The following is a 22,416-nucleotide window of genomic DNA, read 5'->3' as shown; positions in this document are numbered from 1 at the left end:
ATTATTCTTCTATAATAATAAACTGCTTTTCAGTAAACCATAAAAATAAATTTAGGTTCCTGACAGAAGTTGGGAAAAATCTTTTTTTTCTCTAAGTTCTTTTTTTTAAATTTTTTTTAATGTTTATTTATTTTTGAGAGAGAGGGAGACAGAGACAGAGCGTGAGTGGGGGAGGAGCAGAGAGAGAGGGAGACACAGAATCTGCAACAGGCTCCAGGCCCTGGAGTTGTCAGCACAGCTGAGATCATGACCTGAGCCGAAATAGGCTGCTTAACAGACTGAGCCACCCAAGCGCCCCTCCTCTGAGTTCTATATTACCACCAAGACCAAGCGCAATACATTTTTAGTCTGTAAAACTGAAAACAGTCTTCATTTTACTTGATATTTCCTCAGACTCTAACATTAAGCATTCAACATGCTACATTGCATATAGCATGATAAACAATGAAGACAAAACAAAGAGCCCTTGCACCTAAATAATCTAAATTAATCTTATATGATGAAAATGCAAGTTTAATTCTTTCCTATTGTAATCAGGAATGCCGTGTCAGAAGTTTTAGCCTGTAGTTTGGTTTCAGGAGATATTATTTTGGCTTTTTCATACGTAATAAAATACAGAAGCTATGTCATAGATATCTATGCAGAGTCTGCATAATGAGAAATATCTATTACTGGTCCCTATTTAATTTCAATTTCCAAGCTAACCAGATAATTTTTGACTTAAATGTAATTGTAGAACAGACAAACAAACAAACCTGAGATTGCATTACAAATGTCTCAAATTTGGGGTTATTTTCAAACTCCTATATGTGGATTAGTGGTCTTTGTTTTCTAGGGATTAAGTAGATGCAGGGGTCAGAAATTTAGCAGTTCCTTAAAACTAATATGCAGTATAGGTATTCACTCCCTGCGTTGTACAGCAATAAAATTTTCATAAGCATTATCATGCTCCCCCTTTTATACATTAGTTAAGATTGTTTCACAGAGTTATGCCATAAATTAGCTTTTGGTGGAGTATTTCTCAGCATTTATAGAAAAGAAAAAAAATAGGATGTGTATTTATCAACCAGCAAGGAATCTAGATAAGGAAGTATTACATTTTGGTGATTTCAGGACCATCTGATGATTAATGTGGTTAGGACATCGATAAGAAAGTCCACAGAGGGGCGTCTGGATGGCTCAGTCAGTTAAGCGTCCAACTTTGGCTCAGGCCATGGTCATGATCTCATGGTTTGTGGGTTTGAGCCCTGCATGGGGCTCTGTGATGACAGCTCAGAGCATGGAGCCTGCTTTGGATTCTGTGTCTCCCTCCTTCTTTCCCCTTCCTCCACTCACGCTCTGTGTCTTTCTCTTTCTCAAAAATAAATATAAAATAAATTTTAAAAAAAAGAAAGAAAAGAAAATCCACAGTCTTTGGAGCCTACTTCTGCTGTAATGAGGCAGTTATGATCCAGAAATAAGGACTCAACTTCCCAAATTTTAATATATTTAGAGAAATGAATTCAAAGATGGAGAATAGCATTTGCCAGGTGACTAAAGTTATTCAATAACACACATTTAATACAAGGAAAATTAACACATAAAATAAACAGTTTCCTTTAACTCTTATCATCAAGTGAACACATTGTTTGCTCTTTCAATTATATTCTTCAAGTATGTATTGACTTCTGCATCTCCTATGTATAAAATTCAAGTTAATCTCAAGAATTAAATAATAAATAACAACAAGACTATAGCTATGTAAAATAGAGTAAGCAGGGTCTGAAATGTTACCATAAAAGTAACAAGGTAAAGACATCAATTCTAGTTCTGCCTTCAGCTGTGTTTTATGCACTGCTCTTGATTAAAAACACAAAATTACATCGGGTGTGTGTATGTGCCCGTGTGTGTGTGTTCATGTGTGAGCACGCATATGTTTGTGTGCTTGCATTTGCTGAGCGGGAGAAGACAGCAAGGAAACCAGTTTAAATGAAGCGTAATCAAAGGAAACCGAATAAAAACCAAAAGAGGTTGTAAAATTCTGACTGATTGTTCTTAGAGAAATCACTTGAAGCTCAATGCATTTGAAGTTTAAAAGGATGAAGTTTAAAGTTATCAGGCCTTCAAGTACTTCCAGGAGATATCCACAACCTAAATTATAAAATATATCTCCCATTTTTGTCATAGACTATGCTTCCAGGAAGAAAAGCAAATGAAGAAGTCCATGAGAGTAGAGACAGGCAGCACCTATTTTCAGGACAATGAAGTTTTCATTGTGTTTTCCTTCTCTCTCCCCCATCCAATTCTCCTTATTCCGGTGCTTGTCCTCCCTAAGCCTGCACTCCACCAAGAGTTATTCTCCAGTCATCAGCCCACTTGCCTGTCCCATTCTACACGTTTTGTAGCGTTCTTTGTCTATCAATACCACGTGTCTTGGCTTGTATTTGTGTGTGTGTGTGTGTGTGTGTGACACACTATTTCTCCCTAGGTAAGATCCTGCAGCATATTCAGGTCCTATTCAGCATATACCAGGGAACTATGCTCATAATAGATGCTCAGTCAATATTTGTTATGTAAAGGAAGAGCTTACTTCAGCCTAGGAAGTTAATTAATTTCATTTCTTTGCAGGGATAATACCAGATATTTCTCTGCTAAATAATCTCTAGCTTAATTTAAGATTTGATATGCTGAAAATGGTTTATTACATTTTTGGCCAGTCAAAAGCTGTTTACCTTATTGTGCATGTCTTTGCCTCAAATTTAAGATCCATTTGGGCTGAACATTTGTAAAGAAAACAGATCTTATAAATCACTTCCCACCGGACCTTACTTACCAATCCTTGGTTCTTGAATATGTTATCTATATTCATTAAACAACCAAGAAAGGTAGTCGTTATTTTTCAACTTTAGAAAGTTGAATCTCAGACACATGATGGTAGAAATAGGTTTTGAGCTCAGGTTATAAACATACGCTATTTTCATTAAAAATCTTTTGGACCTTTGCCTTGGCTTCTCTACTAACTTTCAACCTTAAGTTTGTCATGTTTTCCCTCATATTTTCCACTGATCTTAAATCTCAATGTGATAAGACAGGGATATAGAGAAATTAAGTCCCAGGAGGATCTGTCATCAGATAGCAATGTGATGTGTTCACATCTTAGGTTTATTGTTTACTTGTCAAATTTTAGTGAAGAAGAAGGTTGTTAAATCTCGGGCTCTGTATCTTTAAAAAACACAAAGTAATAATATCTAATCTATGCATTTATTGTGAGGAATAACGGCAAATACGTATAAGTTCTCTAAGGGGTCTGGGACATGATGAGTGATAAGTAAATGTTCATTATTATTTTAATCGTTATTTAATTTATTGATAGAGTGACTGCAAAAGGGAGTTCATTTTACTTTCCAATAAAAACTAATTATTTTTAGCCATGGTAACTATTTAGTCTAGTTCTTGCCCTTCAAATATGTTTCTAATATAATTTTTTTCTTTGTAAGTATGTAATAGCTGAAATCATGAGTAAAGCTTTTTGTAACTTTCTCAAATCTAAGAATTAGTTTGCTTTTGCTTGCTTTTTCAATCCCTAAATTAATGTCAAGTTAGGTAGACATAAAATAAATTTTCTAAGTATGGAATCAATAAGAATTCAAAGACTGACACAGCTTCATAGTTTTGAAGTCCTTTTTAATGGATTTATTCTTTCCCTGTCAGCCTTTGCAAAATATTTTTGTATAAAGGTTAAAAGCTTTCCTATAACAACCATATAGTAAATGACAAGACTGAGCTTTACAAACAAGTACTAAGTAACCATGTGGATCAACCACGACGTGGATTTAGCTTATTTTATATAATTCTCAGTATATGATGTTTAGTCTATTTAATTTAATATGAATAAATACAACTTTTATGATGATGAAATCACTCAAAGTTATTAACTGATTGTTTTTGCTTTCAGAATATTTATACTGGTTTGACAGTTTTACAAAACCAGATTAATTAAAAATATTTGAAAGGTAATTAAGGTATAAAATACTCCAATTTTAATCTTAATATTAGCTATTTAAAGAGTGGGAAGCCTCTCTGATTCACAGAGTAATGAAGTCTCCAAATAATAATGAAGACAGTTTCAACTTGTATACACCACGTCCATGGTTAGAATTCCACAGTTGCATCTGTAGAGACAACAGCTTATATACATGTACAAGGTGGTAAAGAATAAAATACGAAAAACAGTGAGTAAACCAGGGACCTCCTCATCTTTTGTTTATACGTTACCTTATCAAAGGCAATGTATTATCTAAGTAAATTTGCTCATCAGTCAAGATTTATTGTCAGAAGGATAGGGAAAATAGGAAGTTGGTAAAGAGATATATACTTTTTATGAGATGAGTAAAGTTTGTTGGTCTAATTACAACATGGTGACTATAGTTGATAACACTGAATTGTATAACTGAAATTTGCTAAGAGCAGATATCTTACAATTTAATTTGTCAATTATACCTTAATAAAACTAGAAAAATATTGTTAATATGTAAGTTCTCATCTATGTAGCTATAGCATTAATCCAGAACATTACTGTCTCATTTCAAAATTACTGTAACAGCGTAGTCGTGTCTTTATGATATAACTTTCAATAATCAATCTATCCTAAATACAACAGAAAGAATAGCCTCCTGCAGATCTCTCTTCCCTTTGTTCCTGCTATGCTAAGAAAACTACAACATTTCCTTAAAACTCATCAGCTCAAGTCCAGATGGCTTAGTCCACTGGGTTTTTATGGCTGTCCCTAAACTGTCAGCCCTGTACTTGACCCAGTTTTTTGTTTGTTTGTTTGTTTTTTTGTTTTAAATTACTCGTTACTTCTCAACACAAACCACTCTGATTCATTCATAGTAAACTTGCTAAGTTACAATTGTACTATACATTTTTTATACTATTATTTGAGAGATAACAGGGAAAGTTTTCTTAATTTTAAAGACTCAGATAAACCATCATATACTGAACACCTCACTTTTTCATGTAGTAGTTTCAAAACAAAACAACAACAAAATAAAATGTTGACTGTGTATTAAAGTATTAACTTTGCCAAAGGAGAGGTCTGGCCTTTGCACTTGCTTCCCAGGAGGTGCTCTTTAAGCCCCTGAAATATCCTGCCTGATATGACTTTGTGTTCCCAGGGACTTTGGACAAAGCTATTTAATCTAGCAATGTGATTTAAGGTGGGGACTCTGGTGTAAACTCAACCTCTGGAAGGGCTAGAGACTAAGGTCTGCCACTTGGGCAGTCAACAGTATTGACATGACCCACCCCGAGTACAAACCCTGAAAACCAAGGCCTAAGTCAACTGTCCTAGCTAGAGATGTACTGTGCATATTGTCACTCTGAGCTGCGTCTCCATGATTCCCTTGGGAGAGGACAACAGGAAGCTCTACCCTTAGTGACTCTTGGACCCTGTCTTATGTGACTCTTCCCTCCCATCTTTTGCTGTATTAAACTAGAGTCATGAACATAACAGCTATACTGAGTTCTGTGACTATTCTAGAAAACTATGGAATCTGAGGGTGGTCTTAAGGGCTCATAAATGGTGACAGAACTAAGGGGTCTTGGGGACTTGTGTACTTTGCATGAACAAATTGAAAACCCCAGTAGAAAAAAGCAACAAAAAATGGATTTGTAGCACCTTCTTCTCCAATCTTCATTTCTATGCTCATGTCTCTTCTCCATCTGTCCTTTGTTTATACAGACTGAATCTTTCTCGACATGTATATAGAGCACATAGGCTCAAATATACAATTACATATAATCGCACAGAGTGGACAACACCTTCTCCAATAACCATTCTTTATATGATATGCAGATTTTAAACTAAGTATTTACATGCTAAATTCTCTTTAAGTCCCCATTGTTTCTTATGTCTGATGTTTTCCTTCTTGAGGGCTACCTACAATTTTTTGGCTAATTGCATCATTCTAGGCGTTCAGTATTACTTCTGATGTATCTTCATGGCAAAGCTCATACAGAAGTCTCAGGACTCTGAGTCCCCTTAATATCATTTTGTATATGTAGGTCACTTACCTGTGTTTTTTTTTTTTTCATTTTCTTCCTGTGTATTTATGTTCTTCTTCAATATAATCTGTACCAAATTATTCCCCAGACACATTCCTTAATTTTTCAGTTAAATTATTAAAAAAAAAAAAACCTGGATCTTCTACTATGATTCTCAAAATGAGGCAAAACATTTAAGATGTAATTGCTGGCCTCAAGAAAGCACAAATAAAGTGGGAGATAAATGCAGCATCCCTAGAGAGTCAAAAATAAAGTGTTACATGCTAAGATTGAGAGACTGTTCCAAAAGCAAAGCGAAGCTTTTTTCGTCTGTTGGTTTATTTATTTCAGGCTGGGATGGAGCACAGAGAAATGTGGGTAAAGTATTTTCTTTCCCCTCAATGGAGCTGTTTAATCCTCCTCGACCTGACTCTACCTTTCTCTAGTTCCCACCACGAAATTCTGATATTTGATTGTAAGTATTCAAATAATTAGAACCACAGTGTTCTGGAACTTGAAATGAATGCACAAAAGTAAGCTTATATAATTATAAGTCAGCTTATAGCATTATGTCTAATTTTTTTAACATTTATTTATTATCAAGAGACAGAGAGACAGAGTGTGAGCATGGGCGGGGCAGAGAGAGGAGGAGACAGAATCTGAAGCAGGATCCAGGCTCTGAGCTATCAGCACCGAGCCCAACGTGGGGCTCAAACTCATGAACTGCGAGATCATGGCCTAAGCCGAAGTCGGATGCTTAACCGACTAAGGCACCCAGGCGCCCCTAGAATTATGTCTAAAGGAAAAGTAAAAAGAGTCTTTTGTATGTAATATAAATAGAGAAACTTTAGGAGAATAAGAAACATGTATGTTTTGATCACTTCTTTCTAGCACATAGGCATGAAATGGGCACTCAATAAATGTTTTTTGGTTGAATAGATGAACTTTGCCCAGAGTTGTTCATGATTTTGGTTGCCAGAAATATTTTCCTTACTTCTGTGATTCAAACTATGTTCCATATTTCTGAAAAAAAATGATCCATATAATTATGGCAAAGGCAAAACAAGGTAACTTTTACTGATCAGGCACAATTTGTCAAGGTCTGTTCTAGCTTTTTATATGGATTTTCTAATTTAGCTTTTACAGTACATGCTATTCAAATTTAAACCAAAGAAAGCAAGATTTTGTAATTTTTTATTTTAAATGCTGTATTAGACAACTTATAATAAAAACTTTTCTTAATAACACAGGGTCTCACCCCTGCGAGCACACAGCCCAGTCTTCCCCAGAATTAGTACAATTTCGTGAGTGAATTGATTGCACTCGTACGATAGCTTGGGAACTTTTGCTTCACGTTTTTCTTGCTGTTTTACATTTGAATTTGTGATATTAATGTCCGTGAGAAAAAAAAAATCATCGGAAAAGTATTTTTGCAAACACCAGGCCCTCAAAAGACGGAGGAATCTGCATCTCTGCTGTGATGATTTTAATCTTCCAAGGAAAGTATTTACTTTCTATTCTTTAACTATTATTAAGGCTGATATTTTTCTTTGAAAATTTTGCATTAGACACATGGCTGCACAGTTTTGGCCAAGCTCAGAAACAGTGAAGCTGTGGGAGGAAACAAAAATTAATAGTGGAGCAGGAATACCATGACAACCTCGTGCCATCATTACGAAAATCACACATGCGCTTCTGCGTTTATAGTTTCTTATACATTAAGTAGCATAAACACACTGCATGGTTCATTTCGTCCCTAATTTTTCACTTGGATAAATTATCTGGATGTTCCAATTCACATGCATTAATCCCGGGGAGAAACAGCACAGTTTATTTTAGAGAAAGAATTCATTTCCAGATCCCGTATCAAATCTATTTATTATTCTCCAGTGCCTCAAAATATCCCAATTATCAATAGAGTCGAAAGCCAAACCAGAGGCAAATTAAGAGTATTAAGAAGTCAGGAAAAACTCCAACAAACCAGATGTGAAAAATGTCACACCACTTTTTTTTAATTAACCATAAAGTCGTCTTTTCTTTTTGCTCAACTCCTTCCTGCCAACCTGCCCCAGCTTCTCCTTTCCCTTCTTCCCATCCCTGCTGTTCAAGCACAACATTATAACTGTGAACACTTAACTGTTTTTGCAAGATTTAGTTAAACTTATTTCTTTTAACCTCCTGGCTACATTGGCTTTTATTTTTCTTGCTTGTACTCTTGGAGACTACTAGAACATTTTATAGATTCCTCCAATAAACAATGCATAGCTAAAATTTATTCATATGTTATTTTACTATACTCAAGTACAAAACATATTTTATGTATTCTGACAGTAGAGGATATTAAGTAAATGATCTATAAATGTAAGTATAGAATACTTTGGATGAAATTTATCGAACAAGTATATTTAATAAGTCAAAGAAGCTGATGCAAAGTATGTGTAACAAAATGTATCTTTTTATTATCTAGATATGCATAAAGGTGTTTTCAAATTACATAGGTTGTATCATTGTTGGCAGAGATGTTAGTCACATGTCATTAGGTGGTAAAGAATTATAATGTAAATCTCTCCCTGGATTGATTTCTATAGATACACATAGATATTAGTATACATGCACACATATATTCATGTGTGTTTACAAAGACATATATTGTATTTAGTGGGGAGATAGTGGACTATTTCATACCAATTTCTCTTAATCTGGTCTATGACTCTGAGCCATACACTTCTCTGGAGCAAAGAGAATTCTGATGCAGTTCCTGGTCCCTGAAATTCATGATCTACAGATGTATAAAGTAATTATGCATAGGAGCAGAGATCATTGCGTCTTCCATATGTCTTGATAGAGCTGGGCCCCAAGGTAACCCAGCAGCAGGGCACCAATAGCACATAAGATAACTCCTAATACATACATGGTAGAACAGACAGCGGAGAAAGAGACAGCACAAACAACATAATTAGAAGAGGCTCCAAACACTAAAGATTTGCTGAAATCCTGATGTACATGCCTTAGCTGACTAAAATATTCACCAAAAGACATAACAAATTAATGGGTAAAGACCTTGAGATTTTGCATGATAAAGAAGAGAGGAAAGAGTTGTGAGCAATGTATACTGTGCAGAATATATCTAACGATAGACAATCTGTGATTGTGGAGTATAAATTCTAAATAAAGCTGCTGAAACAGAAGGGGCATACTTTAAGTGAAATATGTCTGACAATGTGGAGATAAAAGTCATGTATTAGTCTGGATCTAATGAGAAGAGGGAAACTACACAGATATTTGGGGAGGTTAATGAATAAGATAAAATAAACATAATAGGGTATTGGAATAATGGGATTGGTTAATAAGAAGCAAAAAAAAGTCCCAAAACAAAACAGGAAAAGCAGGTATAAGGAGCAGCCAGGTCTCCTAAGAGAGATATCCAAAGCCAGATCCAAAAAGATCCAGACCATGTTGGAAGGATCTCAGCTATGGCTCATTAAGTGCAGGGAAATCACTATGGCGCTGTGCTGAAGAACTTGGAAATTTGCTCCCTGGATCCTGTGGGAAATCCTAACTCTAAGGTATTTAGGAAAGCTGTTCATGGGGTGGTTTCTCTTCTGAGGCACTTCACTAGAAACCTGCAGAAGAGGAGGTGTCAAAGAAGACGACTGCCTGATGTGTGCTGCTGACCACCACATGCTGCAAGAACTGGTTCTGTTGAAACTGTGAGCAACGAAGGGGAGCCTGGGTGGCTCAGTTGGTTAAGTAGCCAACTTCAGTTCCGGTCATGATCTCATGGTTTGTGGTTTTGAGCCCCACATCGGGCTCTGCACTGTCACTGCAGAGCCTGCTTGGGATTCTCTCTCTCTGTGCCCCTCCCCACTCCGAATAAATAAATAAGCTTGAAAGAGAGAGAGGGAGAGAGAGAAAGTGAGCATTGCAGGAAGCAGAGGCAGTAGGCTACAAAAATCACCCAAGGTGAGTGGGATGCTATTTGCAAGCACCACCTCCTTGTGTTTTTGGCTTTCCTTCACTACAGTTGCTGAGCACGGAAGAAACTGAGGAACCTGGTCCTGGAGAGGGCTATCCATACTGCAGGGGCCTGTCCGGTGAGCACCCAAGAACCAGGGAGCAGAAAACAATTTTTTCCTACCCAACTCTCCAGCACTCTCTACTGACAAAGCTTCAGTGCCAGCTGTTAAAGAAGGAAGATGTTTTATGGTCCAAGGTGCATTTTCACAAAGCAGTCAAAAAGCTGAATTGTGGGCAAAGAGCCATGAAATCAACAACTGAGCCAATCCACCCCTTTGACTATTTAGCTTCCATATACACCCTTTTCCAAGCATTTTGACTTTTCAAAATACAACAAAATAAGTCTGTATTTCTGCTTTAAAAGACACAGCTATCATTCTAACAAGTGAAAAAATTCTTCCCACTTTCCCCAAAATGAGGAGACATGCAATCATGAGTCATTGTATCCATCACTGGATATATTAAATACCCCTCAAATACAGCTGCCATCCCACTGGATTTCTATTATCTAAAGACTATAAAGTTAACTCCTAATAACTTGTAAAATGAAAATAGAAAGAGATATAAAGAATAGCATTTCAAACACATACACACACATAGCATGCAAATAGAAATGCGCAAAGATTAGTTTTTATAACTAGTTATCAGACTACAAGTAATACCTATGTCTTCCCTCTTTTGCTATCCATTCTATATTTCCCCTGACCTCAACAAGAAACTAGATCCAGCATTCTTATTTGTCACAGACACGTCAAATGTCTTTGGATTTTTTGGATCACAAGGCCCAGTGATAGAGCAACTTGTATTATATAGTGAAATTAACTTCTGTAATTTCCCCAGGAATTTAGTATTGTTTCTGATTTATTATCATGGAAGGGAACGGAAGTCTTAGGGGCTTCCAGTTAGCACTCTTACTGTAATGTCCCCTATGGATCAGTGTGCGACGTGTGGACTTCATCAACTTGTTAAACAAACTTCTCTTGTTCTAGTCCCATAAAAACTGACCTCCTTGGCACCTGGGTGGCCCCATTAGTTAAGCATCTGACTTCAGCTCAGGTCATGATCTCACAGTTTGTGAGTTCAAACCCTGCACTGGGATCTCTGCTGTCAACACAGAGCCAGCTTTGGATCCTCTGTCCGCCCCCCCCCCCAAATCCCTCTGCTCCTCCCCTGCTTGCTTGCTTTCTGTCTCCCTTAAAAATAAATAAACATTAAAAAAAACTGATCTCCTTAGAGGTGATTCTGTAGTATATGTTAACAAGCATTCTGCCTCTTTGTTTTTGTGATAGTAAGGTACAGCCACTTGTCTTTCACCTTGAGGTGATATCTCAATCTACTCCAGACAAGTGAATCCCTAGATACTTCACTAGGGTGATTTGTGAGGTTATGAGGTTGATCTTACAACCCTCTCACTTGCGTATCTCTTACCAAGACCTCTCAAGTATCTGTTACTTCAGATCTAATCAATATAGTGTCATCAATGTTGTGGACCAGTGTGATGTTTTGTGAATACCAAGAGTGTTAAAATCTTGGAGGACTACAATAAGTATCTTCATACCTGCTTCTTTCAAGTGTTTTATGGTGGAATTAATTTCTATAATTTCCCCAGTAATTTGGTATTGGTTCTGATTTATTACCTTGAAAAGGAATGGAAGGTCCAAGAGCTTCTAGTTAGTGCTAACTATAATGTCCCCCTATGGGTCTATGTGTCAGTATGTGAGTCTATCGATTGCTAGGTATGTCTAGGTCCACTGGAAGCCATATGTGCTACAAGAGGTAGTCACCAGAGAAGCTGCAGGAAGTAAGCACGAGAGAAGCCCTTTGCAGTGCATCAGGAGCCTGCTGAGTAAGCACACTCCCAAACTAGGAAGCTAATGGTCTTTCCTCTTGCGATGTCTTCTTTGTGCCTTTTACTGACAAAACTTGAGTGACATCTGACAAAGAAAAATATTTTAAAGGCCCAGTCCATTTTCACAGAGCGGAAAAAGTATGTATTTCAAGTTAAGAGGCAAGAAATCAATAATGGGCACATATCTTAGATTTTTCAAATATACATATACATAAGCAAACACACACACACACACACACACACACACACACACACACACACACAAACACAGTATATGAGGGAAAAAGTTAAAAGTATTCCACTTATATCACTTGGGTTATAGTTCAAAAATTTTTTTAAATATTATATCTGGGGTGCCTGGGTGGCTCAGTCGGTTAAGCATCCGACTTGGGCTCAGGTCATGATCTCGCAGTTCGTGAGTTTGAGCTCCGTGTCGGGCTCACTGCTGACAGCTCAGAGCCTAGAGCCTGCTTCGGATTCTGTATCTCCTCTCTCTGCCTCTTCCCTGCTCATACTCTGTCCCTCTCCCTCTCTCAAAAATAAATAAACATTTAAAAAAATTTAAATATGGGGTGCCTGGGTGGCTCAGTCAGTTGAGCAACCGACTTTGGCTCAGGTCATGATCTCACAGCTTGTGACTTCAAGCCCCGTGTCGGGCTCTGTGCTGACAGCTCAGAGCCTGGAGCCTGTTTCTGATTCTGTGTTCCTCTTGTGCTCTGCCCCTCCCCCGCTCGTGCTCTGTCTCTCTAAGAATAAATAAAACATTAAAAAAATTTTTTTAAATATCATATCTTACTAGGAGAGTAAGCCAGCAGTGGAAAAATTGAACAAAACAATAAGAAAAAGCTTTGAAAATGATGTTTTTGGATATTATTTCTTGAAGAGCAAAGGCAAACATTGCATATATGTGCGTGTATGTGTGTATAGGTATAATTTTCATGTATAAGCATTATATATATATGTAAACATGTACATTCACTCTTTTGTTATTTTCACAAGTTATGAGAGATGATCAATTCAATACCTTTTCCAGCATTGAAGTTATATACTAGATTTTTGTTTATCCCCCATTTAAAAAATATATTCAGATGGTATTTCTAAAGTTGGATTTTGGACGGGCAAGACTTGACACCAATGACACTGGTGGTTGTGTAGCTGGGCTGTTATGAAGACCCTAAATTAGGTGGGGTAGGCAAGAAGATCGAGTTTCTCGGAAACTCACTGTTAAGTGAGTTAAGTGTTAACTCAAATTTATATTCTTGCGTTTAAACTTGTCTGTTTAAAATGCATCGTTCAGGGGTGCTGGGTGGCTCAATTGATTAAGCATCCAACTCCTGACTTCAGTTCATGTCATGATCTCATGGTTCATCCGTTTGAACACACGTCACTGTCAGTGCAGAGCCTACTTGGGATTCTCTCTCTCCCTCTCCTTCTGCCCCTCCCCACGCATGTACTCTGTGTGTCTGTCTCTCTCTCAAAATAAATAAATAAGCTTTAAAAAATAAACATTTCAGTCTTGGGCATACAAATCAGACACAGCCAAGATAAATAGTCCTAACTAATAAAACACTAAATCAAGCTTTTAAAATATTTGGACCGCAACTGAGTTACTCAATGATATGTCAAATATCAATATTGGGAACAGGCAAACTATTTAGCTCTGTGACATCAATTAAGGCACTCAACCACTCCTGCTCCAGTGTGTTATCTACACAGTGGTGGAAATTGTAAAAAAATATTAGGCATTCAACTTTTTATGACACTAATATTTGTGTCATACACATAAAGAGATGAGACCAAATTATAATGCTGCCAATTTATTCCCGATTAAAAATCAAAATAGTTAACAAATTATTCGATAGGGTCAAGGACCAACTGAAATGAGTAAGTAACCCATCAGATAGATGTCTTCTACAACATTTAGTCAGTCTACACTGATATATACATATTAATCATCAACCCCAATTGTCTCTTATTTATTTAAATAACTGTTTTCTTTATTGTTAAAATGATAGAGGTATAATAGATTAAATGACAGCTATGCCTTGGTGCCAAAAGATGAGTTTTTGAGCCAGTTATCTCTAAAATATCAACCAAATTTAATAACTTGCATTTGTCTTACTTAAAGTTCCTGTAAATCTATATATTACTTTTTTATTCATATACAGTTTCTTCCTTTACTTAAGACATGATAAGTTTGTCTGGAATTTTCATAAGAAGGGCAAAAGCAGATAAATATATTGCCAAAATATTAATAAAAGCACATTGGTTTCTATACATGTAATATTTGCATAGTAGTAGTAATGTAGTAGTAGAATTACAGTGCTTTTATTTTTTTAAGTGCACAAAAATTAAATAATTAAATGATTCGAGTTCTGAACAGGAGAAAAGAGGATCATCTTTGACTCTCCAGAGAGCAGAACACAAGGAGTATAAAGAAATTAAAATAATGCCATCATGAGCTCTGTTAGTATACTCAGAGAAACTGCCAATGAGGCTAACTTGAGACAAAAACTAAGATAAAAATAAGTGAAAATGTGATGATTATTCACATGGCTTAAGCAGATTAAAAATATTCTAAATCTTAATGATTCAACCTTCAAAAATTGAATTAATACTTAATAGTTCACACCAGTAAAACTAAAAAGTACCCCCCTGAAAACATGACAAGTTCATTGCAAGTTTCTATAATGTCGAAATGATGGCATTTGTTATTCTACCCCTACTAAGTCCCAGCTGAACTTAGTTGATCTATGAAGGGAGGCTCCCTTGGCTATGAGCTTAAAGACAAGATGGTTTGTAGAGTCACAGTCCTTCCGACAGTGCCCTTTACTACAGGCGCACTGAGATTTGCTTATAGACAAGTTCCGTCTTGCTTTGTGTACATGCTGCAGCGGAGGCTGGGTCGCACAGTCAGATGAGTCACTCTCGCATTTAAATGAATATTTTTATCTCATCCTACTTTATTTTACAGTTAAAACATTTTGCTGTCATAATTCTTGTGAACAGCTATTTCTATTGATGTCTACCATGAAATATTTGACTTCTATATACTACCCCTAAAGCATTATTTCTAAAAGAAATCTGTGATATATGCTTTTTCATAAAGTAAATTTTACTCCCTATAGAGCTTAAGGAAATTAGGATTCTGTTTACAATATAGAAGGATAGAAAAGTCCTGATGTTATGGTAAGTCCTGATGTTCTCACTATTTAGGAAAGATCACTATCTTTTGGTTTTAAGAATGAATCAAATTCTGCCTCAAAGATCAGAAAACCTAAAATATATTCTCTGCATGAACAAATTAAGTGCTTTCTCTAGGCTCACACCTGTCCTCAAACAGTGAAATATTTTAAAAATGACCTGAAAGTAGTAATATGGTACAATCTAAACTGTGTAATTTGCTTAGCTTAACCTTTATATACTTCATGGTTTTTAAATCGCACAAAAAATACAAGTACTCTAAGTTAAAACATAATCTTATTAATGTTATGTGTAACAAAGACATTTGTTTATGTGGTTTTCCAGAGGTAAAAAATATAAAAGTCTTTATGTTTTTAAAATATTTTGGTCTTACTCTGACGTTTCTTTTTGTTAAATCTGATTTTCTACTTTTTTCAATTTCTTGAAAATTTAACAATAATAAATGTTTCCTATGTTTTAATATTTATATGATACAATTTGTAATATATAATCTAAAATCACTACTTCTTTCTGCCATTGTAAGAAAAAAGCAGCCGCAGATAATATGTAACTCCTATGGTTGCTGCTGTGTTCAATAAAGTTTTATTTACAGGTATGAGTGGCAGGCAAGATTTGGCCTACAGACCAATGGATTTAGAGTGTATCTCTTGCACAGAAATAACTAAATGATTCTAGTTTGGGCATGTTTATGAGGAAATCAGCCCTAAAACATTGCAAAAAAGTACACTTCTAAATAGATTCTTTTCCTGGTTCATCTATGTCTCAAAAAGTGAGTGTTATTGACATTTTACTTGTGTTTTATCATTGGAAATAGCAAATATTGGGAGGTCAGCCTATGTTCAGAAACGTGATGTTAATCACATAGCTAATGAAAAGTGCTTACTATAGATGATGTGATTTTAATATGCACAGGTATTATTTACGAGTTATCTAACCACTGTCTTAAATATATATGATTCTCTTTTATTTACTTTTGCAGTAGTCTCTTTTGTTCAGATTGTCATGTATTTCCTTTGTAATGACTCATATGAGTTTCCAGTACATCTTGTCAAAATTAAGTTTTATTCTACTATATCTTTTTGCTCTTATCACTTCATCTATTCAAATGCAAGCACCTAACTTTTTTGCTGAGTATCTTTAAGGACAATCACATTTATCACATTGTACTGCTCATAAATCACTTAGAAAGTGTCTCTAAGTGATAAGGATTTAAAATAGTTGTATCAGTATTACATAAAAAAAACAGCAAAAGCTAAAACAAAAAATTCAGTATTTTCTAATATCCTGTATGTTTCAATTTGTCCTGATTTTCTTAAACATCTATTTTGTTTTGGTTCATTTAATTCAGTATACCAACAGAATCTGCACATTTTATGCTTTTTAGTTTTAAGCAGATTTAACTTCCTGTCTTCTAAAATTGCTACCACTGCCCCATTTGGACTCTGCTGTGCTAAATATTTTTTTTTTTTAATGTGGGGAAGGGGCAGAGAGAGAGGGGGACTTAGAATGGGAAGCAGGCTCCAGGCTCTGAGTTGTCAGCACAGAGCCCAACGTGGTGCTAGAACTCATGAATGGGGAGATCATGACCGAGCGAAAGTCAGATACTCATCCAGCTGAGCCACCCAGGCGTCCCATATGTGCTGAATACCTTCTGAACTGAGAGAATGAGCCAAGAATGTGGTAGGATGACCTTACTTCCCCCATTAGGGATTACCACTCAGTCACAGGCAATAGGAATAAAGAACACATGCACTTGACACAAAGCAAAGCAGGCACTGTGAGTGTTCAATAAGATGATGGTAAGAAAAATGCCTCCATTTTCATTCCATTGAAACAAGTCCAAGCTTCTTTATCTGATAAATTTCTCTTATAAAAACAGGGCATGTAAACTTTCTGCATAAAGAGCAACAGTGAATCAACAAGGTCCTTCAGCATTTTTGGCAATACATGAGATATGGAAGCAAGTGAAAGTTTCAGGGAACAAGATAAACTTTTATAACCCTTCTGAGAGTTGAAAAAGATACACTGCAGGAGCTTGTGAGAGTTTACGTGGGTGTATAGGAATTTCTTTGGTAAATATTTCTTTTCATAAACCAACAATGAAGAAGTCGATGACCAATTATATTTTATTTTTTAAACTAAAAGCTGAAGATTTCAAGAAAGCAATAAATGACATGATAAATGAAATGGAAAACCGACTAGTTTCACTAGTTTGCAGTAGCAGAACTTTGTTTTAACCATGTTGGGAAAAATTGTTTAAAATTAGTGATGCTACTTTTGCTTCTGGCTGAGATGGAGGAACACAAACCAGATTTACTCTCCTGTCAGAAACAACCAAAATAAAAGGCAAAATATGCAAAACAGCAATTTTGAGATTCTAGAGGGCAGGGAATGATACAATGTGGTCTCTGAGAGATGGAAAATAAATACGATGAGCCCGACATTTGTACAGGCTTACTGCCTTCAGAGAAACGCCAGGACTCCTCGCCAAAGTAGGGGAACTAAGCAAAGCCCAAGAGACCTTCTGAGTTGAGGAGATTAAGCTGAAGGTGCTGGAAAACCAATGATGTTTCTAGGGCTTGCAGGATGGACAGGATCCTGGGAGAGAAGTGCACACAGAAAGAACTCCAGAGATTAGCAGAGGACCCCCTCCAGCATTCATTCAGCTGACTACCCACCACTGCATATTATGAAGTTTGGCATGGGATGTCTTTTTTCCTTTACCATAATAATGTATGAATAATGGTAGCTGATAACTCGCCATGCTTTGTTTTTCCTCTGGATTTTAAGGAGATGGAATAATGTGTGTGTGCCTAGCCACTCGTATATGTTGCAATTTTCTCCACTGGTTTTCTTTGTCACTCATTTTTTTGTATCTTTTGATAAGCAGGTATTTGTAATTTTTAAAATAACAGTATTTTTAAAATAAATGACTACATTATTCTGCATTTTCCAACCATGAAGCTTGTTTTTGTTTTTCTCTGTATTTTCTTCTAGAACATTTATTATTTTGCCTAAATTTAAGCCTACAATTCATCTGAAATTTACTTTTCCATGTGGTATGAGGTTGGGTCAGTTTTAATTTTCCCATACACATATCCAGTTTTGCACACACATTTGCCTAAAGTTAATTATTTTCTCATCTTTTCAGTGACATTTGTATGATAACCCTAGTGCCCATGTAGGTGTAGGTCTGTTTCTGGAATTTATAGTGCTGTTGGCCTAGCACTCCAGTCACTTCAACCCAATTTCACGGATTAATTCAAAGTTGAGCTTCAGTCTCTTCTAGGGACTGTCCACTTCCAGTTTACCTTTTTCTTTTAGGTTACAACTCTTCAGATCTTTAGGCTCTCAAAGAAAATTGAGCACAGTTCATCAGAATTTAATATTTAAAGATAGATTGTTACTGTGGGGGACTCATCACGCAATGATTTAATATACATAAAGACGTCATTACTCTACTGGTAATACAATCAGTCACAAACTCTTGATAAACTATTTTTGCTGATAACTATGTGGATCAGAATATGTCAAACATTTTTTTTCCTTTGACTAAAAATAAATAAGAGTGCAATTGGGGCAATGGAAAACTATACACTCATATACCTAAAATGGAAAAATAAACAAATCTCTCACTAAGGTATCCCATCAACATATGGTTCTTACCAGCTTCAAAAGCAGTTCACACTCAGATAAAAATTTTAATTTATAACAACAAATAGAAGTCATTTTCTTAATGATCCTAATACATTCCTGAATGAGTCTGACATTCAGTTCAGAAAACACAAAGTGTTTCTGCTTATGCTTCAAGCAATTTTACTTTAGCTTACCTGTGTCTAAAAAGCAGAGGTTACCAGTACAAAATGAAAGTAAAGTTTCAGATACATTTCAAAACTTCTCTCATCTCTGATTTCTACATTGCAAAGGATATTTAATCTGATTTCTTAAGTTTGTGAGAAACAGTTGTTATCATTTTTAAAAAATACTGGCTATGTGTAGATGTTGACGTTATATTGCTACAAGATAAAACATAATCAAATGTGAAGAAATTATACTTCTTTGGGACTAATTATGAAAAATAGGCATACAGGAATAATAAATTCTCAAATTTGGATTCTGTATGACATTGATTTTTGCATTGATGTGTCATAACTATAATAAGATTTTTATGGTACATTTCAAAAAATATATAGTCTCTAAGTTTACTCATAATATCTAGTTCTGATCATTATATGAAGAAATATGGGCATTGTCACATATTGTTTAATTGACAAACTTTCAAAGGCCAATTTAGCAATTCATTCAGACATTTAGATATGGCATACCATTTAGTCTGGCAATTTCATATCCAGGTATTTATCATGAAAAATACCTCAAATTATTTACTAAAAATAAAATAATTAGGACAATAATTGCATCATTATTTTTGACAAAAAAATGGAGACATCTAAATTTCCATTTTTGACTGCACATTGGGATCATTTGAAGAACTTTAAAAATAGAATTATTCCTGAATTTGCCTTTCCCCTACTAGAAACAATAATTTAACTGATCTTTACTGGAGATTGGGTATTGTAATTTTAAAAAGTTCCCTGAGTGATCTTATTATGTAGCCAAGGTTGAGAATGCCCGATGTAAATATCCGCCATTGAATCAAGAAACAATTGTACTACACGTGGACTATCATGTGATTTCTAAGTTCATTACGATGTATATCCGTATGTAATTTATTGCTAAATTATATTATATAAGCAATATAATTTAGAAGGCATTCAGAAGGAACTTACTTTTCTCTTAGAACACTGTGTGTATATATATGAATATGTGTATGCACACCAACATCTCTACATGTGCCAGGGAAGTTCCAGACTGTGAGTCGGCAGTGCAGAAGTCAGAGAAGATAAGGACGTGGCCAGAACGAAGGAAGGATTGGAACTTCTGCCAAATATTTGTAAGACTTAAACCTCCCTATCTCTTTGGCCACTTAGGTGCAGCCTAAAGTTTCCATTCTAGCTAAGTTCATTGGGGAGCTTCCTAACTGAAAAGCAAAAATCAAAACAAAAGATGATGTTTATATAATGACATTGCATATATGGCTTTGCGAGAACAAGGAACGCCAGCTTAGCCATTTGTACTCCAGAGGCTTCCTCATTTCAGAATTACGGTACTCTCACCTAATAGCCATGCCTTCATCTGCTTGCTGAAAGGAATCCTCAGTCGACAAGCCCCAACCCTGTGTGTCAGAGCTGCCAACAACCTCCGAATTTAAGAGAGAGACAACGTGGAAAACAATTCAACATATTCAGCAGCAGAGGATATCACATCAGGTACTTCATCCTTATATACGGGCAGATGATCAAAATATTTTAAGACAAAGAATATGAACATACTGAATATTTCAACTTATGTGAAATGGAACAAAGAAATATTCATAATATCCAAATGAACATATGCAGCAATGTCCTGATTGAATGGTTTCTATAGAAAATAGCCAATTTTTATCAATGGAACGTTGATTAACTGCGATTGTCCAATTGATGGAATGTTTTTCAGTTGCTAATCAGTAAGATTTATGATTATGAAAGATAAATAAAAACATGAATGTGAAATCCTAAGTGAAATGTTATAATTATATTATTATAACAGTGTTAAGCTGTGAAGTGATCGTAGTCATTTTATTGAAATATCACTTGGGAAAACATTTCCCTCTTTACAACTTTAAGAAGCTTTTCCTAAGATAAAATAATTAAACATTAATTTGTTAAAATACTGATTTTTTTTCCAAAAGAGGTTTATTTCTCAACCAGCCTGCTTCTGTGGAATATATTCTTTTTCTTTCTCTTTTTAAAATAACATATTGAAGTCTAATTTATCATAAAAATCATCAATAACTATGAAATTCCCCTGTATTAAGCATACAATTCAACAATTTTTAATGAGTTCATTGAGTTATGGAACCATCTCCATACTAAAGTTTTATGACATTTTCATCACGCTAAAATAATTGCTCATTCCCATGTGCTATTAATTCACCTTCCCAGCTCCAGCCTGAGATAACTACTAATTTACTTTCCATCTCCAAAGAATTGCCATTTTGGGGCATGTTATACAAATGGAATCATATGGTACGGAGTCTTTTATTTCTACTATATTTGAAATGTTATCTTGTCTGAAACACACACAAACACACACATGCACATTTGAAGTCTCAAAATAAAATATTTCACTTAAATCTCAAAAGCTTTTATTTATTCACAAAGGCATAAAATGGTGCTGAGTCATAGTGAATGTTTATGTGAGTTTGAGAAGATAAATTTCAATTCCTATCTTGGACAGTTCAAATTAAATTTATGGTACTGTTATTTTTTTAAAGAAATGAAAAGACAACTCTGTTTTGCCAACTTGCAATTCTTCATATTTCAATGGCATGTGCATGCTTGTATGTATATGTGTGTGTTTTGCGTGTTGTGGCCATGAATTCTACAGTATATTTTTCAGGTCTCCTGAAAATGTAATACATAGAAAAAACAAAACCCAATTTTTTTAAATATGAAACTTATTGTCAAATTGGTTTCCATACAACACCCAGTGCTCATCCCAAAAGGTGCCCTCCTCAATGCCCATCACCCACTTTCCCTCCCTCCCACCCCCCCATCAACCCTCAGTTTATTCTCAGTTTTTAAGAGTCTTTTATGGTTCGCCTTCTTCCCTCTCTGTAACTTTTTTTTCCCCTTCCCCTCCCACATGGTTTTCTGTTAAGTTTCTCAGGATCCACATAAGAGTGAAAACATATGGTATCTGTCTTTCTCTGTTTGACTTATTTCACTTAGCATCACACTCTCCAGTTCCATCCACGTTGCTACAAAAGGCCATATTTCATTCTTTCTCATTGCCACGTAGTATTCCAGTGTGTATATGAACCACAATTTCTTTATCCATTCATCAGTTGATGGACATTTAGGCTCTTTCCACAATTTGGCTATTGTTGAGAGTGCTGCTATAAACATTGGGGTACAAGTGCCCCTATGCATCAGTACTCCTGTATCCCTTGGGTAAATTCCTAGCAGTGCTATTGCTGGGTCATAGGGTAGGTCTATTTTTAATTTTTTGAAGAACCTCCACACTGTTTTCCAGAGTGGCTGCACCAGTTTGCATTCCCACCAACAGTGCAAGAGGGTTCCCGTTTCTCCACATCCTCGCCAGCATCTTGTTCAGAACAAGTCTCCTGACTTGTTCATTCTAGCCACTCTGACTGGTGTGAAGTGATATTTCAGTGTGATTTTGATTTGTATTTCCCTGATGAGGAGTGACATTGAGCATCT

The sequence above is a fragment of the Panthera pardus genome, unplaced genomic scaffold, assembly GCF_024362965.1.
Source record: "Panthera pardus isolate Hobbes unplaced genomic scaffold, ASM2436296v1 HiC_scaffold_21, whole genome shotgun sequence".
Classification (NCBI taxonomy): Eukaryota; Metazoa; Chordata; class Mammalia; order Carnivora; family Felidae; genus Panthera; species Panthera pardus.
The sequence above is the reverse complement of the archived record's forward strand: the minus strand, read 5'-3'. Positions refer to the sequence as shown.